The 25,158-nt window shown below is 47.1% G+C and overlaps 1 long non-coding RNA gene across 1 annotated transcript in view; it reads left to right on the top strand.

Annotated features, from left to right (window-relative positions):
- The window catches only part of LOC130708121 (uncharacterized), a 32,613-nt gene extending 17,200 nt beyond the window's left edge, over window positions 1-15,413 (top strand). The window contains exons 2-3 of the long non-coding RNA XR_009008189.1: window positions 3,138-3,288; window positions 14,963-15,413. This is a non-coding gene — a long non-coding RNA (uncharacterized LOC130708121). The remainder of the gene's footprint in view (window positions 1-3,137; window positions 3,289-14,962) is intronic.
- The last annotated feature ends 9,745 nt before the right edge of the window (window positions 15,414-25,158 follow it).

Here is a 25,158-nt window from a genome sequence, read left to right as displayed (position 1 = left end):
GAAATAGATAGCATTATGTTATTGGATCTATTCAACAAATACCTTTTGCAAGTCCATGTCCTGTTCTGCATGCTGGGCATGCTGCAGTGGAAAGAACAGACCTGGTTCCCGTATGTCATGGTCTGCTAGTGGGGGACACAGATACTAAGCAACCAGATACGTAAAAGACTAAATGTATGGTTTCAGTAGGGGTGACCCCAAGAGAAAATTAAGAGGCAAGACGAGGGTAATGGGCCACGGAGGGGGGGCTCGGAGGTATTTTAGCTCAAGGTGTGAGAGAAGGTGGCGTTCGAGGTGAGACCTGAATGCAGGGAGGGGACACGTCATGGTAGAACCTGGAAAGTTCCTCCAGCAAAGGGAGCAGCTGTGCCAAGGCCCTGAGGCAGGAACAGGCTTGAGCAGTTCCAGGTGCAGGAGGGAGGCCAGTGTGGGCACCGGGAAGTGGTAGGAGGTGTGGGCAGGCAGGTGGCCAGAGCGGGAACACACAGGGAGGGCCAAGCGGGTCAGGGGGAAGCTCTGCCTTGTACTCACAGGGGGCGGGGAAGCCTCCAGTCTGAGGACTTGAAGCTAAGGAATGTCATGTCCTAACTTACTTTTTTAAAAAAATTGAGATAAAAGTCACATAAAATAAGATTCACTCTTCTATTTATTTTAAAGAGTATCATATCATTCAGTGGTTTTTAGTATATTCATGATGTGCAGCTGTCTCCACTATCTAATTCCAGAACAATTCATCACTCCCAAAAGAAACTCCTAGCCCATCAAGCAATCACTCCTCACCTCTCCCTCCCCCCAGCCCCTGGCAAACAGTACTCTACTCTCTGTCCTTACGGATTTGCCTATTCTGGACGTTTCATATAAATGAGATCATACAATACAGGGTCCTCTGTGCCTGGCTTCTCTCACGGAGCATAATGTTGGCAAGGTTCATCCACATTGTAGCAGGTGTCAGAACCTCAGTCCTTCTGATGGCCGAATAATATTCCATGGTATGGATGGACCACGTTTTGTTTATCCAGTCATCAGGGGATGGACATGTGGGTTGCTCCCACCTGACTGACTTTGTAAGAGAATCTCTCTGGGCCCAGAGCAGAGCAGGTGAGCAGGCAGGAGGCAGCAGCCATCAGCCTAGTCATGCAGGTGAGGGATGCCACTGGGGCCCGCAGGTGAGTGACGGCCGAGGGAGGAGGCGCAGCCAGAGAGACAGAGCCTATCTCCGCACGTGTTTTCTTTTTTTTCCTTAGCCTCTTCCGCTTTATTTATTTTTAACATCTTTATTGGAGTATAATTGCTTTACAATAGTGTGTTAGTTGCTGCTGTATAACAAAGTGAATCAGCTATACATATACATATATCCCCATATCTCCTCACTCTTGCATCTCCCTCCCATCCTCCCTATCCCACCCCTGTAGGTGGTCACAAAGCACCAAGCTGATCTCCCTGTGCTATGCGGCTGCTTCCCACTAGCTATCAGTTTTACATTTGGTAGTGTATATATGTCCCTGCCACTCTCTCACTTCGTCCCAGCTTACCCTTCCCCCTCCCCGTGTCCTCAAGTCCATTCTCTACTTCTGTGTCTTTATTCCTGTCCTGACCCTAGGTTCTTCAGAACCATTTCTTTTTTTTGGATTCCATATATATGTGTTAGCATACGGTATTGGTTTTTCTCTTTCTGACTGACTTCACTCTGTATGACAGACTCTAGGTCCATCCACCTCACTACAAATAACTCAATTTCGTTTCTTTTTATGGCTGAGTAATATTCCATTGTATATATGTGCCACATCTTCTTTATCCATTCATCTGTCGATGGACACTTAGGTTGCTTCCATGTCCTGGCTATTGTAAATAGAGCTGCAATGAACATTTTGGCACATGACTCTTTTTGAATCACAAGTTTTTTTCTATCAGTGCCCTACCTGCTCTTTCTCAGTCCTCTGCAGGCTGGCTTTAGGAACTCGGTCATGGTTACCATGAATGAGCATCCCCCCGACCCCCGCGGGATGTCCTTCCCCAGCGCTCCTCCACCTGGACCACGCTGACTTCCTGTGCTCTTTCTTTTGCATGAGGATTAACTGTTAAGTGGCATCTGGAGTGAGCTGGGCATCCTGTGCCAACCTGGAGATGGGTATTAATAACGATTTTCCTCTGTGAGGTGTAGAACCATCAAGTCAGGACAATGGGCCCCACGGAGAAACCTTCCAGAAGCGACCACATGCTGCTGCTGCAGACTGAGCCCCCGAGGCCCACACTGCCCACCTCTGCGGGGAAAATAAGTGCACAGAACAATTTCTGAAATTAAGTGCCATCCGCTGGGTTATTTTAAACCAGAGAAGGAGAAAAACCTCCTTCAACAGACAGAATGGACTGGATTTGATCCCATGTTTCCAGGGTCAATGCTAGTGCTTCGGGTCAATGCCACCCGTGCAGTGTGGTTCTGTGTTTTATTGCCAAGGGCGTCACCATCTAGTAAAAAAGAAAACATCATGTGTTGTGTGGGTGAGATGGTGTTAAGTCTGCAGCTCAGAGTAAAGCTTGGCAATTGCTGTTCTCAACATCCCTCTCTTTTTTAATTTTTAAAAACTTCCTTTTCTTTTTTACATTTTAAAAGAGTTCTTTTCATATTTCAAATGGAACACAAACTTATACAAAATTCAAAAATTACAAACAAAACCAGCAAAGGTTAGATTCTGTCACGGTGCCGACACCAAGGACCTGGGCTGTCCTCGCAGGTGTGCTCACGTTCTTATTGGTACGTGATGTTTTTCTCAGCTGCTCTGGGATCTGAGAGCTGGTTTGACTCCATCTGCACTTCCTCCGACTTTCGGCTCTGGCCTTGCCTTAATTATGACTTGCTATCTACAAAGAGTGCAGAGAAGGACGGTGACAGAAGCAACAGGCTTGCCGTTGATGCTGTAACCGAGCAGGGCGCTGGCTAGCCTAAACTGTTCACAGGATCCTCTCCAAACGCTTTGAGCCGAGGGCTGATTGAAGCAAACGAGCAAAAGATACAGCAACACGGGGAAGGGCCCTGATGGGTCTTGGACCTCGGATCTATATATCTATATCTATATCTCTATATCTATATCTATATCTATATCTATATCTATATCTATATCATCTATATCCTTCCCCAGAAACCCAGCTTCATGGAGACCCATTGACACTTCTGAGACACAACGGAATGCCTACCTCATCCTAACTGGAATCAGTAACTCAGAGCTGCCCTGGTCGTCATGTGTTTGGGTGGCCTTGTGAGGACGTCCTTCCATTCTCAGTTCCAGGCTGGTAAGTTTTCTCCAGATCCCCTTCCCTCACCTTTCCTATACTCTTTCCTGCATTTCTCCCCAGAATTTTTTCAGAAACTGAGAGATTCATCAAGTTGCCCAGGTGGCAAATCTGGATCAGAACCCCAGGCTCTCCACCTAGAGCCAAAGCTCTGAAACCCCCAGCAGGGTTCTTGGGAAACTCGTGGATTTACAAGGAAAGGAGGGAATTCCCCGGCGGTCCAGTGGTAAAGAGGTCTCGCTTTTACTGCTGAGGGCCCGGGTTCGATCCCTGGTCGGGGAGCTAAGATCCCACAAGCCGCACAGCACGGCCCCCCCCCCCCAAAACAAAACAAAAACCCCAAAACAAAACAAAAACAAAGCAAACAAAAAGAAAAAACAAGGAAAGGAATGAATGATGCTGTGAACAGGGATGGTTAGAGGTGGTCTCCCTGGGGAGGCGCCACTCTCCCCAGATGGAAGCCTCTGCCCAGGGAGGGGACCGCAGCTCTCTGGGACCCAGTGCAGGCGGCTCCCCTTCCCTCCGTCTCCGGGCAGCAGGAGTTTGCTTAGCGCTGCCCGGAAGAGCGTTTGCGGGGTTCTGAGATGAAGACCGCGCTTCTCAGAGCAAACCCCTCGGTTCGTTACTCCCAGAAGCAGAGATGACATATACTTCAGTGGGTCTAGCTGTACTGCACGTGCCTCTCTGTCTTGAATTTAAGGACGTACATCCTTACAAGCGAGCCAGGAAGCATGGTGGCAGGAAAGATGTGCTGGTTTGGGGATCACCTACTCGGTTCCTGTCCTGCATCTGCCTCTTCCGGATGGGGTGACCCTCAGCCAAGCTACTTGGCCCCCTGAAGCCCCAGTTTCCAGTTTGTAAGACGGGGCCAATACTCTGGGAGTGACCATGAGGACCAAGGAAGGTAGTTCAATTCTCCTCCATACAGCACCTGGCTCCTATGACGCACTCAGGGACTGGCGATGTTTACTTGCCATATTTACACTTCCTAACGTGGGTGGGTGTTAACCTCCCCTTTGCCGCATCTTCCAATGTTCCGGTCTCCACTTATCTGCCTGCATGAACTCTCCCTCGCCCCCTCCCAAACCACAGAGGTTTCCTCTCTTCCGTGGTCAGTTTAGTCCATTTTACTGCACCCCAAGAGCTCCCTGGGAGCTGGGACTCAGTGAGCTTCCTGAGTGTAAATATCGCTTCACCAAGAGCAGGAGGTGGCGGAGGTGGTGGCTCAGTGGTAGTTTAAGATGCTGGTGAGGGAACAGACGGGAGCCACATTTCTGTGCTCAGATAGGCAGTGACGAGGCCACTTACTATTTTTCTTTTTTACTTCTATAGCTTTACCCAATACATCCCTCCATTTTTAAAAACATCTTTATTGGAGTATAATTGCTTTACAATAGTGTGTTAGTTGCTGCTGTATAACAAAGTGAATCAGCTATACGTATACATATACCCCCATATCTCCTCCCTCTTGTGTCTTCCTCCCACCCTCCCTATCCCACCCCTCTAGGTGGTCACAAAGCACCGAGCTGATCTCCCTGTGCTATGCGGCTGCTTCCCACTAGCTATCTATTTTACATTTGGTAGTGTATATCTGTCCATGCCACTCTCTCACTTCGTCCCAGCTTACCCTTCCCCCTCCCCATGTCCTCAAGTCCATTCTCTACATCTGCGTCTTTATTCCTGTCCTGGCCCTAGGTTCTTCAGAACTTTTTTTTTTTTTTTTTAGATTCCATATATATGTGTTAGCATACGGTACTGGTTTTTCTCTTTCTGATTTACTTCACTCTGCATGACAGACTCTAGGTCCATCCACCTCACTACAAATAACTCAATTTCGTTTCTTTTTATGGCTGAGTAATATTCCATTGTATATATGTGCCACATCTTCTTTATCCATTCATCTGTCGATGGACACTTAGGTTGCTTCCATGTCCTGGCTATTGTAAATAGTGCTGCAATGAACATTGTGGTACATGTTTCTTTTTGAATTATGGTTTTCTCAGGGTATATGCCCGGTAGTGGTATTGCTGGGTCATATGGTAGTTCTATTTTTAGATTTTTAAGGAACCTCCATACTGTTCTCTATAGTGGCTGTATCAATTTACATTCCCACCAACAGTGCAAGAGGGTTCCCTTTTCTCCACATCCTCTCCAGAATTTATTGTTTGTAGATTTTTTTGATGATGGCCATTCTGACTGGTATCAATGAGGTGATACCTCATTGTAGTTTTGAGTTGCATTTCTCTAATGATTAGCGATGTTGAGCATCCTTGCATGTGTTTGTTGGCAATCTGCATATATTCTTTAGAGAAATGTCTATTTAGGTCTTCTGCCCATTTTTGGATTGGGTTGTTTGTTTTTTTGATATTGAGCTGCATGAGTTGCCTGTATATTTTGGAGATTAATCCTTTGTCAGTTGCTTCACTTGCAAATATTTTCTCCCATTCTGAGGGTTGTCTTTTCATCTTGTTTATGGTTTCCTTTGCTGTGCAAAAGCTTTTAAGTTTCATTAGGTCCCATTTGTTTTTATTTCCATTTCTCTAGGAGGTGGGTCAAAAAGGATCTTGCTGTAATTTATGTCATAGAGTGCTCTGCCTATGTTTTCCTCTAAGAGTTTGATAGTGTCTGGCCTTACATTTAGGTCTTAATCCATTTTCAGTTTATTTTTGTGTATGGTGTTAGGGAGTGTTCTAATTTCATTCTTTTACATGTAGCCATCCAGTTTTCCCAGCACCACTTACCGAAGAGCCTGTATATTCTCCATTGTATATTCTTGCCTCCTTTATCAAAGATAAGGTGACCATATGTGCGTGGGTTTATCTCTGAGCTTTCTATCCTGTTCCATTGATCTATATTTCTGTTTTTGTGCCGGTACCATACTGTCTTGATTACTGTAGCTTTGTATTATAGTCTGAAGTCCGGGAGCCTGATTCCTCCAGTTCCGTTTTTCTTTCTCAAGATTGCTTTGACTATTTGGAGTCTTCTGTGTTTCCATAAAAATTTTGAAATTTTTTGTTCTAGTTCTGTGAAAAATGCCATTGGTAGGTTTGATAGGGATTGTATTGAATCTGTAGATTGCTTTGGGTAGTATAGTCATTTTCACAATGTTGATTCTTCCAATCCAAGAACATGGTATATCTCTCCATCTGTTTGTATCATCTTTAATTTCTTTCATCAGTGTCTTATAGTTTTCTGAGTACAGGTCTTTTGTCTCCTTAGGTAGGTTTATTCCTAGGTATTTTATTCTTTTTGTTGCAATGGTAAATGGGAGTGTTTCCTTAATTTCTCTTTCAGAATTTTCATCATTAGTGTATAGGAATGCAAGAGATTTCTGTGCATTAATTTTGTATCCTGCTACTTTACCAGATTCATTGATTAGCTCTAGTAGTTTTCTGGTAGCATCTTTAGGATTCTCTATGCATAGTATCATGTCATCTCCAAACAGTGACAGTTTTCTTCTTCTTTTCTGATTTGGATTCCTTTTATTTCTTTTCTTCTCTGATTGCTGTGGCTAAAACTTCCAAAACTATGTTGAATAATAGTGGTGAGAGTGGGCAACCTTGTCTTGTTACTGATCTTGGTGGAAATGGTTTCAGTTTTCCACCATTGAGAACAATGTTGGCTGTGGGTTTGTCATATATGGCCCTTATTATGTTGAGGTAAGTTCCCTCTATGTCTACTTTCTGGAGAGTTTTTATCATAAGTGGGTATTGAATTTTGTCGAAAGCTTTTTCTGCATCTATTGCGACGATCATATGGTTTTATTCTTCAATTTGTTAATATGGTGTATCACATTGATTGATTTGCGTATATTGAAGAATCCTTGCATTCCTGGGATAAACCCCACTTGATCATGGTGTATGATCCTTTTAATGTGCTGTTGGATTCTGTTTGCTAGTATTTTGTTGAGGGTTTTTGCATCTATGTTCATCAGTGATCTTGGCCTGTAGTTTTCTTTCTTTGTGACATCTTTGTCTGGTTTTGGTATCAGGGTGATGGTGGCCTCATAGAATGAGTCTGGGAGTGTTCCTCCCTCTGCTATACTTTGGAAGAGTTTGAGAAGATATTTTGGAAGAGTTTGAGAAGAGTTTGAGAAGGTGTTAGCTCTTCTCTAAATATTTGATAGAATTCACCTGTGAAGCCATCTGGTCTTGGGCTTTTGTTTGTGGAAGATTTTTAATCACAGGTTCAATTTCAGTGCTTGTAATTGTTCTGTTTATATTTTCTATTTCTTCCTGGTTCAGCCTTGGAAAGTTGTGCTTTTCTAAGAATTTGTCCATTTCTTCCAGGTTGTCCATTTTATTGGCATAGAGTTGCCTGTAGTAATCTCTCATGATCCTTTGTATTTCTGCAGTGTCAGTTACTTCTCCTTTTTCATTTCTAATTCTGTTGATTTGAGTCTTCTCCCTTTTTTTCTTGATGAGTCTGGCTAATGGTTTATCAGTTTTGTTTATCTTCTCAAAGAACCAGCTTTTAGTTTTATTGATCTTTGCTATCGTTTCCTTCTTTTATTTTTCATTTATTTCTGATCTGTTCTTTATGATCTCTTTCTTCTGCTAACTTAGGGGTTTTTTTGTTCTTCATTCTCTAATTGCTTTAGGTGTAAGTTTAGGTTGTTTACTTGAGATTTTTCTTGTTTCTTGAGGTAGGATTGTATTACTATAAATTTCCCTCTTAGAACTGCTTTTGCTGCATCCCATATGTTTTGGGTTGTTGTGTTTTCATTGTCATTTGTTTCTAGGTATTTTTTGATTTCCTCTTTGATTTCTTCAGTGATCTCTTGGTTATTTAGCAGCGTATTGTTTAGTCTCCATGTGTTTGTATTTTTTACAGTTTTTTTTCCCCTGTAATTGATATCTAGTCTCACAGCGTTGTGGTCGGAAAACATACTTGATACGATTTCAATTTTCTTAAATTTACCAAGGCTTGATTTGTGACCCAAGCTATGATCTATCCTGGAGAATGTTCCATGAGCACTTGAGAAGAAAGTGTATTCTGTTTTGGATGGACTGTCCTATAAATATCTATTAAGTCCATCTTCTTTAATGTGTCATTTAAAGTTTGTGTTTCCTTATTTATTTTTATTTTGGATGATCTGTCCATTGGTGAAAGTGAGGTGTTAAAGTCCTCTACTATGATTGCGTTACTGTCGATTTCCCCCCTTTTATGGTTGTTAGCATTTGCCTTATGTATTGAGGTGCTCCTATGTTGGGTGCATAAATATTTACAATTGTTATATCTTCTTCTTGGATTGATCCCTTGATCATTATGTAGAGTCCTTCTTTGTCTCTTGTAATAGTCTTTATTTTAAAGTCCCTTTTTTCTGATATGAGAATTGCTACTCCAGCTTTCTTTTGATTTCCCTTTGCATGGAATATCTTTTTCCATCCCCTCACTTTCAGTCTGCATGTGTCCCTAGGTCTGAAGTGGGTCTCTTGTAGACAGCATATATATGGGTCTTGTTTTTGTATCCATTCAACCAGTCTATGTTTGTTGGATGGAGCATTTAATCCATTTACATTTTATGTAATTATCGATATGTATGTTCCTATTACCATTTTCTTAATTGTTTTTGGGTTTGTTATTGTAGGTCTTTTCCTTCTCTTGTGTTTCCTGCCTAGAGAAGTCCCTTTAGCATTTGTTGTAAAGCTGGTTTGGTGGTGCTGAATTCTGTTAGCTTTTGCTTGTCTGTAAAGGTTTTAACTTCTCCATCGAATCTGAATGAGATCCTTGCTGGGTAGAGTAATCTTGGTTGTAGGTTTTTCCCTTTCATCACTTCAAATATGTCCTGCCACTCCCTTCTGGCTTGCAGAGTTTCTGCTGAAAGATCAGCGGTTAATCTTATGGGGCATTCCCTTGTATGTTATTTGTTGTTTTTCCCTTGCTGCTTTTAATATTTTTTCTTTGTATTTAATTTTTGATAGTTTGATTAATATGTGTCTTGGTATGTTTCTCCTTTGACTCTCTGCACTTCCTGGACTTGATTGACTATTTCCTTTCCCATATTAGGGAAGTTTTCAACTATAATCTCTTCAAATATTTTCTCAGTCCCTTTCTTTTTCTCTTCTTCTTCTGGGATCCCTATAATTCGAATGTTGGTGTGTCTAACATTGTCCCAGAGGTCTCTGAGTCTGTCCTCAATTCTTTTCATTTTTTTTCTTTATTCTGCTCTGCAGGAGTTATTTCCACTATTTTATCTTCCAGGTCACTTATCCGTTCTTCTGCCTTAGTTATTCTGCTATTGATTCCTTCTAGAGAATTTTTAATTTCATTTATTGTGTTGTTCATCATTGTTTGTTTGCTCTTTAGTTCTTCTAGTTCCTTGTTAAATGTTTCTTGTATTTTCTCCATTCTATTTCCAAGATTTTGGATCATCTTTACTATCATTACTCTGAATTCCTTTTCAGGTAGACTGCCTATTTCCTCTTCATTTGTTTGGTCTGGTGGGTTTTTACCTTGTTCCTTCATCTGCTGTGTATTTCTCTATCTTCTAATTTTGCTTAATTTACTGTGTTTGGGGTCTCCTTTTTGCAGGCTGCAGGTTCGTAGTTCCTGTTGTTTTTGATGTCTGCCCCCAGAGGGTAAGGTTTGTTCAGTGGGTTGTGTAGGTTTACTGGTGGAGGGGACTGGTGCCTGTGTTCTTGTGGATGAGGCTGGATCTTGTCTTTCTGGTGGGCAGGACCGTTTCCAGTGGTGTGTTTTGGGGTGTCTGTGAACTTATTATTTTAGGCAGCTTTTCTGCTAATGGGTTGGGTTGTTTTCCTGCCTTGCTATTTGTTTGGCATAGGGTGTCCAGCACTGTAGCTTGCTGGTCATTGAATGCAGCTGAGTCTTGGTGTTGAAATGGAGATCTCTGGGAGAGCTCTCGCTGATTGATATTACGTGGGGCTGGAAGGTCTCTGGTGGTTCAGTGTCCTGAACTCGGCTCTCCCACCTCAGAGGTTCAGGCCTGACACCCGGCCAGAGCACCAAGACCCTGTCAGCCACACAGCTCGGAAGAAAAGGGAGAAAAAAAAAGAAAGAAAAAAATAATAATAAAATAAATAAAGTTATTAAAATAAAAAGTAAAAAATTATTAAAATAAAAAAGTATTAAAAAGAAAGAAGAGAGCAACCAAACCAATAAACAAATCCACCAATGATAACAAGCACTAAAAACTAAACTAATATAAACATAAAAATCAGAAACTAGTCAGTCACATACAGCAAACCCCAAGTCTACAGTTGCTACCAAAGTCCACCTCCTCAATTTGGGATGATTCGTTGTCTATTCAGGTATTCCAGAGATGCAGGTACATCACGTTGATTGTGGAGATTTAATCCGCTGCTCCTGAGGCTGCTGGGAGAGATTTCCCTTCTCTTCTTTGTTCGCACAGCTCCTGGAGTTCAGCTTTGGATTTGGCCCCGCCTCTGTGTGTAGGTCGCCCTCTGGCATGTCTTCTTTGCCCAGACAAGAGGGGGTTAAAGGAGCAGCTGATTAGGGGGCTCTGGCTCACTCAGGTTGGGGGGAGGGAAGGGTATGTAATGCGGGGCGAGCCTGTGGTGGCAGAGGCCATTGTGACATTGCAACAGCCTGAGGCATGCCGTGTGTTCCCCCGGGGAAGTTGTCCCTGCATCACGGGACCCTGGCAGTGGCAGGCTGCACAGGCTCCCAGGAGGGGAGGTGTGGAGAGTGACCTGTGCTTGCCCACAGGCTTCTTGGTGGTGGCAGCAGCAGCCTTAGCGTTTCATGCCCGTCTCTGGGGTCCATGCTGATAGCCGCAGCTTGTGCCTGTCTCTGGAGCTCGTTTAGGCAGTGCTCTGAACCCCCTCTCCTCACGTACCCCGAAACAATGGTCTCTTGCCTCTTAGGCAGATCTAGACTTTTTCCCGGACTCCCTCCTGGCTAGCTGTGGCCCACCAGCCCCCTTCAGGCTGTGTTCACGCAGCCAACCCCAGTCCTCTCCCTCAGACCACTTACTATTAATGTGATTTTATTTCATTTTCTGTAAAGTGGGTCCAAAATTCCTCCTAGAGTTGTTAAAAAGAATTAAATGAGATCTTATGCATAGACCTCTTAGAACTTTGCCTGACCTTGTAATTGCTGCTTACGTGTTAGCTGTTATTATTATTCCCACTTATAAAATTTTTGGTAAATCATTTCTTCTTTCTGAACCTCAGTTTTCCCATCTGAAGTAGTAGTAAAATCTGTCCTCCTGGGCTGTGGGGATTTGATGAGGTGCTGTGTGTGCAGGATTGGTGTGGGGTAAGCACTCAACCCTGGCAGCAGTTGCCCTACCACCTGGGGGCAGGAGCCCTGTCCTGATTCCCCTTCCCTCGAGAGTTCTGGCAGGAGCTGGCCAAAGATTTAGCAAATAAAATCACAGGACTCCCAGTTAAGCCTGAATTGCAGATCAACAACAAGTAGTTTCTTATTATGTGTCAGATAGTGCATGGGACATACTTATGCTAAAGAATTGTTCATTGTTGATGCACAATTCAAATTGAATGGGAAATCCTGCCTTTTATACGGCAATCCTGCATGAGAAACTAGTGTGAGGCTCGGAAGGTAATTATGGTCAGAGGCAGCAGGGGCCAGAGCAGAGGTGCCCGTGGGTTCCAGCTTGTTCTCTGCTCTTCTCTGCATCCCTGTGTCCCCACTGCTGGCCCTGCTGACAGCTTCCTGCCTCCCGGCCACGAGCTATCCCTTGACGGTTCTGCCTCAGCATCTGGATGTGCTTGGCTTGTCCTTACCCACGCATTAGGCTTCCCAGCTTTTCCAATGTCGCATAAGGCGAATTCTCACCATAACCCATGGCGCTCCTGTTGGTTCTGAGCCCCGCCAGCTCCCCACAACCCACACTGGTCCCGACTGCGGCAACCTGTGGCATCTGAATGGTCTTTAAACATCTTGTCTGTTCTCCCACCTTCAGGATCCCTTTCCTGGGGTGAAAAAACAAACTCCATTGCAGATTTGGTTTAGGAGGAGCTCTGACACCCCCCTTCCCTCCTCTCAGTGTGACAAGCAGCCCTATCAGAGACCTGGGGACGCTTATGACACGTCCTCCTTTCAACAGCATCTCGGAGATTTGCGCAAAACCCGAGTGGAAGAGCATCTCCAATTTCTCATGGTTCTGGACATAGTGCAGTCTGGGGCGGTTCTGGAAGCAGGCTGGCTCCAGCCAGTTCCCTGCAGCCTGGAGACGCGGCGTGGGTGGAATTCCCCTCGCTGCCCCACCCCAAGGCTTCGTTCACCATAATCATCCCCCAATGTGACCTCTCCACCCCTCCCTTTCCCAGGCTGCTCCTCTTGGGGTCTTCCAGTCTCAGGAAATGGAAATTCCATCATTCCGGTTCCTCGGACCCAAACTTTTGAGTCCTTCTAGACTCTCTCTCTCTCTCACATCTGATCCACCAGCAAATCCCTTAAGGATTGTGCAGAACCTGGCCGCGTCTCATCCCTCCCGCCACGTCCGCCCTAGTCCAAGAGGCCACCGTCCCTCCCTCGCTGATCTCCCAGCCCCCGCCTTGCTGCCCCCCAACTGCCCCCCCCCGCATACAGCAGCAGAGTGAGCCTTTAAAGACATCACTCTGCTCAAAACCCTCTAGCGTCTTCCCTTCTTGCGCAGAATAAAATCTCCCAGCCCAGACCTCTGCTTTCAAGACCGTAGGTGGTCTGGCCCCCGCGGCTCCCTGACCTCTTCCCCCCACCCCCCAGCACTCTCCCTGTTTCAGACACACCGGCCCCCTTGCTGCGCCTTGAATACACGCACAGCCGTCCCAGCCCTTCTCATCCCAGCTTTGCCCTTGCGGGCTGGTCCTCCCGGATGAAACCTTCTCCCCACGGCCCCCCAGTTCTCCACGTCTTCGCCCAAATGTCCCCTCACCCAAGAGGGCTCTGCTCACGTGGCCTTGCTTTTCCCTCCTGGCGCTGGACTCCGTGTGGACCACCGCCCCGCCCTCATCACAGAGGGATGCTTTCACATAGGCAGATGCGGAAGGAATGCGTCACACACCGGTGGAGAGGCGGCGGGCTGGCCGGCCCCATGGGCTCCAGCACTGCCAGGGAAACACAGTGCACGTTCTCGGGTGGCCGGAGGGAATCACTGAGAGCGAACCAAGCTTCTGGGCGTTTCTGCCCGCCCTCCTCATGTCTGCTGGCGAGCTCACCTTGATTCTGTACTCTTTACATCTGTTAATTCCTCGTCTTCCTTCTCTTTGTTGCCGCAAGTATCTGTCGGCCACACAACACTCTCAGGTATTTAAAAGGACAGCCTTGCCCCCCAGTAACAGGAATGATGAAAGGTTTTGCTCAGTGGACTTGGCTGTCAAGGCGGTTCCCTATCCTTAGGTCACTTCGGCCCGTGTGCCCTACAGCCATTCTCAGAGGTTGAAGGGACACATATTCTGTCCATTCTGCAGTTAGAAACCCGAGGTGTGCAGAGTTAAACGCTTTCCCCTAATCTCACAGCAGCTGCGTGGTAGAGGTGATGTGAATCCATTGTTTCTTCCTTGTTTCTAATTTTAAAAATGTATTAAATAAAGAGAAGTTTAAGATAAAATGCTAAGAGGAAAACTGTCCATAACCCCTTGCCTCCAATACAGCTCTTTTTGTTTCCCCACCAGGCCTTGCTCGTGTGACAGGCATCTCTCATAACTGTACTAACAAGTATGACTCAGCCTTGTTAGAAATAACATGTCAGGCGGCCACATAGCCTCGCAATAATCATTTTTAACGACTGCAAAATAGTCCAACAAATAAAAATTCCAAATGATCTTCCTTCGGGTTATTTCTCTATATTTTTAAACTACCACATTGCAGTGGAAATGTTTGAGTTGTATTGTTGTCTTTCTTTTGAGCCCAGGTGTTCTGGGCTGATGTGTCCCTCCAAATATATGCTGGAGTGCTAACCCTCAGTACCTCTGAATGTGACTTTCTTTGGAAATAGGGTCATTGCAGATGTCATCAAGGTAAGATGAGGTCCTTAGGGTGGGTGTTAGTCCAATGACTGGTGTCTTTAGAAGAAGAGACAACGCCACAGAAGCAGAGACTGGAGTGAGGCGTCTACGAGCCAAGGACTACCAGCCCCCTCCAGAAGCCGGGAGAGGCACTGAAGGATCCCCCGCAGAGCCTTCAGAGAGAACGTGACCCTGCCAGCACCTTGAGTCAGACTCCGGCCTCCAGACGTCGAGAGAAGACATTTCTGTGGTTGTTAAGCCTCCCAGCTTGTGGCGCTTTGTTACTGTCGCCCCAGGGAACCAACACAGACTCTAATTCTGATATTCTGTCACATACACCTGCATCCCATGACTATGCCTTGCTGGCCGGGGGTGACTGTTGGCACCAGGCGAGGTGGTACAGGTCCAGCCACCCTGGGAAGAGGCCGTCTTTGTGGTCCAGCCTCCAGAGGGCTACACGGGGCAGAGGCCTCGGCCTTCCTCCAGCCTGGCCGGCAGGGTCCTCTGTAAAAGGATGGACTCGAAGCTTTCGCCTGTCAAGCTCAGCCGGGGTGACCTCGGTGGCCAGCCTCACGTCCCTTCTCTACACTTGGCTGTGTGTCCTCAGCACTTGGGTCTGGAGCTGAGCCCCTGTGTTGAGACACAGGTATGCAGCTCGGCCAGGCCCTAAGTGACCCCCAGAGGGGCCTGGGACGCTGCCTGCGCCTCCTTAACTCTGGATGTCATTTGTGTTCCAGACGGTGCGGCTGCAGGAGCGCAGCCAGAGTGCAGTTCAAGCCCGGATCCGAGGGGCGCCCTGCTGTGGGCTTGCCTCTGACCCCAGCGACTGCATCATCGCTTCAGCGCCCCTACCCACGCCAGCCCTGAGTTAACCGTGCATCTCCCCTGGCTGGCTCGCGGCACTGCCACGTTCACAGGTGCTCTCTGGTGGCACAGAAAGACGATGCCCCCCTCCCTTTGGGTCAGTTTCTCTCCCTGGAGTCAGAGCTAAGCTGGAAGTATTAGCTGGGCCTTCAGAGACATGAAATCCTCTACCAGCTCTGGTCCCTGAGGAGGTAGGAACGGGAGGCTGGAGGTGCAGGCCCTGCGGGAACGGGGCGAGCCTCTTCCTAGAAAAGACGCTTCCCGGCCCTTGGCGCAGGGCTTTGCTCTTTTTTCAACCTCCTTGAAAATGGCCCGTAGGGGCTTTTTTTTCTTACACGCATGACAGATGGGGAGGTAGGGTGTGGGCTCGGGGGGGCGTCTAGTCTCAGCCTCTCCCCGGCTTGGTGACCCAGCCTCAGTGGAGCCCTGACAGCGCCCAGCCCCCTCCTCGGACGGGGGATGTTGGGTTGCTAGTGGTGGGTGAGTGTGTGAGCTCTGGGAAACAGCTCCTGAGAGCTTGCAGGTCCCATGATCAGCTCTTTGATTTTACGGTTGGAACGGATTTCCGAGTGAGTGTCTGGTCAGCGCCTTTACAAATGAATGGAAGTGGAGGTGGAGAGGTATGTCACGTGACACAGGCTCCTGGGTTCCCTGCCCCGTGCTTTGTTCCTGTCCCACATTTGGGACGGAAAAACACCTGGCTGTGGGATTAGCGACAATCGATGTTATTATTGGCATCACCCGCAGGGACTAAATGAGCCTGTCCAGCGGGGATGGCGGCTGGACACTGCCTTTCCCCAGGGGTCCGTTCATGTGGACGGTGACAGCCTGTGGGCCACCCCCTGAGGCGGGGCGGGGACTCTCCCTGAGCCACTGCTTCCAGAAGCCTGAGCTAACCCAGAAACGCCATGTGCAGGTTGGAGACGGGGTTCGGGTGGCCCCCAGGGGAAGGCCCTTGTGGGCAGGTGCTGGGAGAGAGTGGCTGCCGAGGAGGAACCGCCGAGAAGTGAGCCCGCCCCCTGGGGAAGGGGCTGAGCCCAGAGGCTGGGCCACCCGCCTGGGGCGGGGAGGGCTGGACACCACCCTCCAGCTCTCATCTTCCCTCAAAATGTAAAGGCTCTCACCACCTGGGCTGCGACCCTCTGGGCGTGAAGATTGTGTTTGCTCGTTTGGAACTTCCCACAAAGGACAGGGAAGAGATGCTGATGGATGACTTGGAAGGTAGAAGGGAGACCCGGGTCTTTCAGGGGCAGCTTAGAGCCAGAGCCCACTGGACCCTGAGCGTGGCTTTCCTCTTGCTCTCTTCCCTTCCCTCCCCTTTTCTCCTCCAAGGATCCCCTCCCCCCAGCCATCTGTGAGAGGGGCTGTCCCCTCCCCACTCCGCTCCTTGTTGCCCCTCGCAGCAGTTTGTGTTCAGGGCTTCCTTCCGGGACGCAGGGCCCTGAACACCCACCTGCTGAGCGGGATGAACTTGAACCCTGTGGGGTCAGGCAAGCTCTAGGGGTCCCCCCCCCCCATAGAGCCCCCTTCCAGCAGCTCCTTCTGGCCCACGCTGCCTTCCTCCACGCCCAAGGTCCATGGCAGGTCTTGGGAGAACTGTCCTACTACTAAAAACTGTGTTTAACGCAGAGCTTCACGAAGACAGGACTTTGGTACAAGGTTCCTTGAAAATGGTTACAGCCCTGCAGAAACAGGGACACCGAGCAGGCAGACACAGCAGATTTCTGTATCTACCAGGGCATATCCACCTGCCTGGACACAGCTCTACAGAGGCCCAAGCCACAGACAAGTCGGGCTGCAGCTTTGCCCCCTGCGCACCGCACCCGTGTTTCCAGCCCGGTGTAGCCAGAATTCCCACGGTGGCTGCAGAGAGAGCCAGCCTGTGCCCGGTGACGTGCAGCCGCGCCTGGCAGCAGGCCTGAGCACCTGGGGGCGGATCCAAAAGTGATAACGGAGCACCTGCTCTCCTTCTGGGGTGTGGCGGGTGGATTTTGTTGGTGGGCACGAGCCCTTCCACCCTGCCTCTCCCAGGGGCGTCAGGTTTGCCCCTTTTGCTGTTTTGTTTAGGGCGAGGATGTTAAGGGTGGAGGGTGATATTTACAAGGTGGTGTGAACATTTTACCCTTCAGCTGAAGGGCAGGAAGAGGCGGCAGCTGCCCTACAGCAGGAAGTGACACCTCCGGACTGGCAGGGGAGGGTTTCGCCAGGCAGTTGCTATGTCTTTGATGTCCCTGCCCTTTTCTCTCTCCCCGACCGCTGGACAGCTGAGTGGGCTTAGGGGGAAGCAGGGGCAGGCTTCCGTTTCCAGGAAAGCAGCCTCTGCAAAGGTCACTCCAGACAAGCTGAGCAGGGACCTGGGACTCCTGAGTCCCTCCCTGCCTGATCCGAGACCTGAGTTTGGCCCTTGGCCTCATCTCCATCCTCTGTGGCCACTTCCAGCCTCTCTAGGTGAATTCTAGCCACGTGGCAACTCCAGCAGGAGGCCCACCCTGGGGTCATGCTTATTAATTTACCGCAGGGGAAAGGAGCTGGGCATCTGTGTTACTGTGTGGAGAGGGTTGAAAAAGAAATTCCCTAAGTGCATTTAAAGAGTTAAGGAGTCTGATTTAAAACAGGGAGGAGGAAAGCTTTTAAAAAACTTAATTTTAAATGTGATTTATAGGTTCTTATTCTATATTCACCTATCAAATGGATTATTTCCTACCCCCAAGGATAAGCAGAAGAAGAAACGTATTAGAATATATATTTTGAAGTATATATAACTTTTTTTTTTTTTTGAAGTATATATAACTTTTAAGTAAACATTTGTTTGGCCAAAACCTACTATTATGTGGTGGTAATTTATTATAATTCTCCTATGAAATTATTTTTATCTCTATATTTGCTTTTTACAGCTGCTTAAAATGAGTTTATGAACATGGTAGCAAGAGTATTCACCACTAGTGCTAGTACAGTAGCCAGTAGTCACATGTAGCTATTTAGCATGTGAAATGTTGTTAATCTGAATTGAAATGTGCTGTAAGTGGAAAACACTCACTAGATTTTAAAGTCTTATTATGAAAAAAAATCTCATTAATAATTTTTTATTGATTACATGTTGAAAATAATATTTGAATGTATTGGGTTAAATAAAATATACTATTAACATTAAAAAAACTTATTTTTAAAAAATTAAAAATGTCTTAAAAATAACATTTATCTTTTTTTTTCTTATTATAAAAGATGAAATGTTTACTGTAGAAAATCTAGAAGTGAGAGAAAAGTTTCAGGATAAAGCAAAAAATCATTTTGAATTCCACCAGAAACTGATAACCAACCTTTATTAACTTTATGGTTTAGTCTTGATCAACAGACAGACGCACAGACACATAAACAGACACCCCTTCACTCATGAAGGAGACCATCCTACAAATACAGCATACATCCTCTTATTTTCATATAAAATTTCATCATCAGCATTTTCCCCCCTGTCTTTGAAAATGTGAATTTTTAACAGCTACCTGCCGTTCCACGGAAAGGCTAAGCCATTTATTTGGAAAATTTAATTTAAATGGATTGAAATGTGTAATTTTGTCTTACAAGGCAGAATAAAAAATGTGCCGCCCTGCACCTCAGTTTTCCCCATCTCTAAAGTGGGATAACACAGCCTTAGTTCAGGTGGCTGGTGTGGCCTTTAATTAACATTTAGGAAAGGCCTTGCAATTCATGAGTAAAAGATTGCTGCTTAAGATTTTGTGTCATTGTCCGTAATTATTGTAATTTTCTCATTATGGGCAATTAGCACATCACAGGACAACAGAGAGGAATTTATTTGGGAGTGGATCTGCGTCTTGGTCTTGCTTGAGCTGGCAGTGGAGGTTCAGAAGGCCCATGACTTTCTTCCGGGCTGGAGAGACAAGGATCAGCCAGGAGGCGTTCGTCCTAAATGGGCGGAGATAACTGCTGGTGCTCCCGTGCTGCCGAGGGCGGCATGGGGTGGTGGGGAGGAACGCCACACACACACACACACACACACACACACACACACACACTCACTCACGCACACTCATACACACATGCTCACTCTCACACACACACTCGCACACACTCACTCACACACACTCCCCCCCACGCACACACACTCACAGACATGCACTCACACACACACTCAGACACACACACTCCCCCACACACACACTCACACATGCAAACGGCATTGGGGGCAGGGTGCAACTGGGCTTTCCCCCATGCAGGGTGGCCACTCGCCATTCCCCTTTGCTGTCCCGATTTTCATCTCTTAGAACACATAGATAATTCCAGGATTTTCATCAGAAGCCTTTAGAGGCCAAAGGTATATTGGTTCATTTAGACTTTCCACAGATTTTTCTAATGACCCATGAGCTATGTCATGGCCATGACTTTGGATGCTTCAGAAATTCTCAGACGTGACCAACGAGGCCTCTTGACATCTTCATAAAATGAGAGAAAGAGGTAGAATAGAGCATTTAGTGGCCAGTGAATTGAGCATACATTTGCCACAGTTTGTAGAAATGTTTAAAGTCCCTCTCCTGAGGGATGATGACCATATTTTCTCACCCTCAAATCAGGACACATGGTCTGACCAAGGCCTGTCTTCCTGATCTGGGAGAACAGGTATGTAAAAGCTAAGGAGATGGAACATTGGCAGTGGACACTGACATGGAGAGTCCAGGCCACGTGGTCACCTTGCACTTGGGAGCGATGTCCACGGTCCTCGGAAATTCTTAACACCCTAGCCAGCTTTTCGGAACGTTCAGGATCTTGCAGGTTTCCTGATGTCAGTTTCACAGGTACTGGAGACCCTTACGAGCAGTGATGAGTCTTGGACCTGCTTCATTCCTAACAGCAGTCCTGACACTGCTTTCCCCTTGGGTGTGGGGCACTGGGGAAGGGCTGTTTACACCATTCTTGAGTCAACATCTGGTTCTGGGGGACAGATTTAAACCTGAGATCATTGAGGGGTTCAGATTGTTGGTTGATCCAGATTTGGGCTGGGACCCATGGGCTACGGAAGATAAATACAGATGTATCCCCCATAGACAGACTGTCTCTATGGACATCCAATAATGGCTTATTCCAAGCCTAAGCTGACCCCTTAGATTCATTATCAGACTTTGAAAAAGAAGTTGGGATGGTTTCAATCCTTCACAAAGCAAAGGAGGAAGTGGGTGGACGGCAGCCGTGTCCTTCTTCTCCAATCGAGATCAACTGATAGACCTATTGTTCCCGTAGAACAAGATTAACTGGTCCTGAGCAAACCGAAGTGCTTCTGCTGATCTGGGGCTGCATGATTCTAGCACAGCCCTTCTCAGATTTTGAAATACTGAGTTCTTTTTCACTTCTCACGTCTAGGCTTTGTGATTATAAGCCAGCATGTCTTCATTTTACCAAAATATCTCAGACTGAGATGTTGAATGCCCCATCATTCCTTGATCTCTGGAAACAGTGGGCTAATAGGAAACATAAATCTCGTAAAAGTTTTCTCATTTACCAGATCAGATATCCCCAAAGTGGGTGCACGCACTTCCAGGACTCTGTAGAACAATCCGATGGAGGAGTTCAGGAAGAAAATTCCAGAATGTCTATTTCTATGTTTTTCACTTTCACCTTGTTGATTTTTTGAGTGTGTTTTATAACATACACAATGTAGTGTACATGAGCATAATGTTTTTGTTACTGGTAGAAGTGCTGTAGACTGGGGGTCAGCATACATTGGCCCACAGGCCAAAATCAGCCCGCCCTCTGTTTTTGTATGGCCCACAAGCTAACAATGGTTTTTACATATTTAAATGGTTGGGAAAAAAAAATCAAAAGAAGAACAGTTCTTTGTGACACATGGAAATTACATGAAATTTCAATGTTAGCATTGTCCATAAATAAAGTTCTACTGGAACATATTCATGCCCATTCACTTACATGGGATCGGTGCTGTTTCTGCATACTCTGATGGCAGATCTCAGTAGCTGCAAAAAGACCAAATGGCCCTAAAAGCCAAAAATACTTACTAGCTGGTCCTTAAAGAGAAAGTCTGCCACCCTTGCCCTTGGACCGTTGGCTTCAGGTCCTGACACAGTATTTTTTGTACCGACTCACCTTTGTGGAAAGAGTATTTTTTTTTCAATTGAAGTATGGTTGATTTACAATGTTGTGTTAGTTGTAGGTGTACAGCAAAGTGATTCAGTTATACATCTATACATATGTATTCTTTTTCAAATTCTTTTCCATTATGGTTCATCACAGGATATTGAATATAGTTCCCTGTGCTATACAGCAGCTTTTTGTGTATATGTGTGTATATGTTAATCCCGAACTCCTAATTTATCTCTTCCCCCCTTTCCCCTTTGGTAACCATAAGTTTGTTTTCTTTGTCTGTGAGTCTGTTTCTGTTTTGTAAATAAGTTCATTGGTATCATTTTTTTAGATTCCACATATAAGTGATATCATATGATACTTGTCTTTCTTTTTCTGGCTGACTTCACTTAGTATGATCATCTCTAGGTCCATCCGTGTTGCTGCACATGGCATTATTTCATTCTTTTTCATGGCTGAGTAATATTCCACTGTATATATGTACCACATCTTCTGGAAGGAGTATTCTTAAGCTGGGTAAGTGTAACTTCCTTAAGAAATTTGCAGCGTGTGTCTTGGAGGACCTCTGCAGAGCATTTTGCAGGTCAGGTGGGAGGTGGTGGAGGAAAAGCAGGGGAAAGCTGAGAAGCTTTCTCAAGAAAGTCCTGCAGTCAGACTTGAAGAAATGAAGAAACTGCACAGAGAGCTGATGATGGGATAGGAACACGTCCAGGACAAGTGATCCTTTTTCCTTCAACCTGTTAGTGTCTTTGGATGTCAGTGCTGGAGTCACCCCCTAGTTAGAGAGACATCACCGCGGTCGTGTTAGCGGTCCCGCTGCCTGCACTATGCTTACCCAGCTCCCGTCCCCTCGTGTGTGTTTATTTCTCCCCATAACCTCCCTGGGAGTGGTGTTTCCATGGGTTAAACTGTCTCGGGATCAGTTCACTTCCCTTTCGACACATGAAAGAAAAACAGTCAAACCCTCATCCACATGGGAGGACCTTCCAGCAAAGCCAGGTGGATGATCACAGGTATTTTTTACTCTGTGTTTTTTTTTTAAACCAAGAATGGAGGCGAATACTTGGGTCCAGCCGCTGCACCTCAGTGGATCCAAAAATGCAACCTTGCTTGTCAGACTCCTGTTTGATCACTGCTCTGCTACCGTGTATAGGAAGACTTAGGTCAAGGAGCCCTGTTTATGTCAAAGGTTCGCTGAAGCACTACAGGCTCCTGCCAAGGGGTAAAAAGTTCATCTCAGCAGGATTTTTTTGTTTTTTGGTAGATGTCCAAAAAAGCAGCTCTGGAGAGCCCAGGTGAGAGAGGGTATTCTGGTTAGAAAACTGGTTAGTCTCCAGGGGACCTGAGATGGACCAGAGGCCCTGGGGAAGGAAGTGGCTTATTCCAAATGTTGGAAGGCAACAAAAGATGTAACTGGATTCTGAGTCTGTGTCATTCACCGAGGGACAGTCCAGTAGGATAGTAAGAGGAAAACATCTGGGTGCTGATGAGAAAAAAATGGTTCCCATCAGGCAACCCTAACTCAGGGAAGATGGACGGTTTCATCGCAGGAGGAAGATGTGATCCGTGACATTCACTGGACTCAGCTCACACACCTCACACAGCTCTGAATAAACATTGCTTACTAATACTATGGGGTGACTTAAGCAGAAGGGCGTATGAATCAGACTTTCCAGGAAAGCAAAAACCACCCCAGTGGGCAGAGTGCCCACTTCTCCTTTGCTTGCATGGTGGTGACCGCGAACGAGATTTCTGTGGGGACGGGTGGTGCCTGTGGACGAGAAGCCAGGAAATGCAAATCTCTGGTTGTTAGTGATCATGTTGGAAGTTTTGTTTTCATGGAAAGCATGGCGTGGTGACCCATGGGGTGACGCGAGGGCCAGGTACCCCCGCCCCTTGAAGCCGGTCTCCCGGGTTGCTTGGTGACAATGTGTCAGTGGATGCAGGAATTGGAGCTCCAGCCCCTGCTGTGGAGACAGGGCCCACTTGCAAGGTCAGAGGAAATGGACTGACATTTCGCCTTTCATTAAAAGTATTTTAAAAGTGTGAAACAACGGCCACGTTAAAGAAATAAATGGAAAAACTCCCAATCCACCCCTGTAAGATGATGACTATTTTCATTTAAAAATATTAACTTCTTTGAATTTTAAAACACTCTCAGGAATGGGGCACACACATTATTTTGCACAGGGAACCCTCGCAAAGAGTGAAATCATGGTTCTTTCTGCAACTGGTGGCACGAAAGCCCTTTCTTCTTCCTTGAGTCTGCCTGCCATGTGTCTCTGTGGACAAGGTTGGGACAGAAGGTTGTACTGGGCTCCCATGTCCGTATACAGGGCCAGGGCAGGTGACAGTGGAGGGGCTGTCAGGGCCCCAAAGCAACACACCCAGTGCTTTCCTATGATGGGTTAACCTGCAGTCACGAAGCTACCCGCCTCACCTGCCCACAGCTGATTCCGAAGGACCATCTAACTGTCTCCTGATGGCTGTGCCCTGGAAGCACCCTCCATCCCCACCTGCCCACATGGAGGGCCCTAGTCTCCTGCAGACAGGCTTTAGGCTAAAGGGAATGAGCTAGAAGTGGAGGTGCCACTAGGAAGAATGGTGATGCATGTGCGCGTGTGGGGGTGTGTGTGCACCTGAGAGCATGTATGGGAGCATGAATGTGAGCTTGTGAGAGTGTGCGTATATGAGTGTGTGAGTGTGAGCATGTGTGCGCGTGTGGGGGTGTGTGTGCACCTGAGAGCATGTATGGGAAAATGAATGTGAGCTTGTGAGAGTGTGCGTATATGAGTGTGTGAGTGTGAGCATGTGTGCGTGTGTGCGTGTGTGTGCGCGCAGCGTGGCTGCAGCAGGCTTGTCTCATAAACCCAGCCCTGAAGGCAACTCCCAGAACAGCTGTTTCCAGAACGTTCCGGGGAGCATCGCTACAGAAGCTCAGGGCTTCTCTGGCTGAGCCTGCAGTGAACACCCGATCGTGCAGGTCAACCAATCCTGCTGCTGGATTTGTTCTAAGCCGTGTACCACGCTGCCTTACAGGCACATTTTGCAAAGGGAATGGTTTGCTTGGCCTGAAACCGAGTCTGGGGAGGTAGGGAGGGACAGGTACCTAGAGAGGAGGATTTCCATGTGGCCCACAGCGAGCCCCTCCACGCCTCTACCCAGGGGCGTCCAGGGAGTCTGTCCATAGAGTCGTTCCCGGGAAGAGTCCCTGGAACAGTGATGAGATCATCTTGCGTTCTCCCAGGAGAGAATCCCCTGTCAGGGGAGGCGGGGTCCCCTCGTCTGGCTGAGATGACGAGCGGGGGCAGGCGGGCTCCCAGCAGCAATGGGCTGTTTGTGCACCTGCAGCGGCAAAGCTCAGGGCGCAGGAAGCATTCATTCATCCATGCTTTCATTCAGGAAACTAGCGGAGGAGATTTAAAAAGGAGCGTCAGAAACATCTAAAATGAATACACCTTTGCCATCACGCGGAACTATATTGTGGGGTGAGCGAGCCGCTGAATGAGGGGCCGCTGTAGGTGGAGTGGCAGGGCCCCCAGTGGAGGTGGGTTCCTCAGGGCTCAGTCCTGAACGTGCCTCTCGCTCCGGCCCCTTTTGCCTTTGGCAGGTTCGTGATAGCCTGGGGCCCCAGGTGCCTGTGCTGCCTCAGCTTTACCTCAGCTGCTTCTTCCCATCTGAGCTCTACATCCACGTGGGTGACATATCTCCACGCGGGGGTGTCCCAGGCCCCCAGACTCAGCGGGTCCAGAGCACACGCATGGCCTCCCTCCCCTCCCCTGCCCTCGCTCCTCCCCTGGGGACGAGGCCCCTGTTTCTTGGAGTCGTAACTCCCTACGATAGCTAATGTCTGTGCGACTGGGTTACAGGGTGCTTTGGATTCTGGTTAGACCTTGTTCTGGGTGTGTCTGTGAGGGTGTTTCTGGATGGGCTGAGCATTTAATCAGTAGATTGAGTAAAG

This window comes from Balaenoptera acutorostrata, chromosome 4, assembly GCF_949987535.1.
Source record: "Balaenoptera acutorostrata chromosome 4, mBalAcu1.1, whole genome shotgun sequence".
Lineage (NCBI taxonomy): Eukaryota > Metazoa > Chordata > Mammalia > Artiodactyla > Balaenopteridae > Balaenoptera > Balaenoptera acutorostrata.
This window is presented reverse-complemented; position numbering and strand designations above follow the sequence as displayed.